The sequence below is a fragment of the Aplysia californica genome, unplaced genomic scaffold, assembly GCF_000002075.1.
Source record: "Aplysia californica isolate F4 #8 unplaced genomic scaffold, AplCal3.0 scaffold00764, whole genome shotgun sequence".
NCBI classification, from domain to species: domain Eukaryota; kingdom Metazoa; phylum Mollusca; class Gastropoda; order Aplysiida; family Aplysiidae; genus Aplysia; species Aplysia californica.
The window spans coordinates 27531-28834 of NW_004798034.1; positions in this window are offsets into that span (position 1 = coordinate 27531).

The following is a 1304-nucleotide window of genomic DNA, read 5'->3' on the forward strand; positions in this document are numbered from 1 at the left end:
TAGACAGACAGACACATAAGAGAGAGACAGAGACAAAGTTAGTGAGAAAGATAGAGAGAGACGGGCGGGGGGTTGGGGGATAGAAAAGTAAACAGGCAGACAGACAGCCAGATAAAACAGAAGCGTAGAGATTTTTAAAAAAAGAAAGAAAGAAAGATATCTGGCCTGATGAGCTCATATGGCCCAATAAACGGCCACTCGCGTGTCGTGTTCGTGTGTGTAAGACATCATAATAATATCAGGAAACGTGATCTTTGCACCTCGTTCAACATGCCCCACGGCTAACAAGAAAAGAACACGAAATCAAAATTGAATTGCTCCCAGATCAAAGAGCATCGAGAGTGCACCAAACAACAATACAGATGGGACGCCAATGGGGCGGAAGACCTAATCTTAAACTTATCTGCCCCCCTGGGAAGTTGCAGAAATGTCAAACAAGAACACACGAAGCAGAAAACGATAACAAAAAAAGAGAATGAAAATTCTTTTTAAAGCAAAAGAATTGTACAACAAAAAGATACGCCCTAAAAACTTCCAACCGCTCGAGGTATTTATTTCCATAAAGTGATACGATGGTGATAATTCAGATAGGGTGGGCGTGGCTGCTTAATTATTCACCAGTTTGCGTTAGGTCCTTTTTCACTGAAGGACGATGGTGATGAGTGAGAGATGGCCAATAACGGTGTCGTATTACCTTACACATACCCGATCGCTACCCGCAGCTATTCAGCAAGCATCATACAGCTACCCGGGGTGGGGACGTCGTTGTTTTCTTTGGTAGTTTTTGTACCACCAACTGGTACTGTTGGTGGAAACTGTTGGATTGCTTGGTGATTTGCTGTAGTGATTTGCTGTAGTGATTTCTTACCGAGTCACAAAGCACTCTGATGAGTTGTTGTGTTTTGATTGAAAATGGATACTGCAACTTAATAACACTTTAAGAGTGCACTTGTTGTCTCTGTGTTGTTGTATCTTCAAAGGAAAGGACTGCAGGGTACTAATTCTTCAGTAATCAGATTCTGTGTAACTAATTTAGTCGGAGAAATTGACCCGAGGCTTTTGTCTCCGTCTCTGTCCCTGTCTCTCATTCTCTCTCATTTTTGTTCTCATTCTCACCCTGTCTGTGTGTGCACGTGTGTGTATGTGTGTGTATGTGTGTATGTGTGTGTGTGTGTGTGTGTGTGTGTGTGTGTGTGCGCGCGCGTGTGTTTGTGTTTGGGTGGGTCTGCATCCCTCTCTGTCTGTGTCTCTGCCTGTCTGTTTCTCTTAATTCTCTCTCTCTCTCTCTCTCTCTCTCTCTCTCC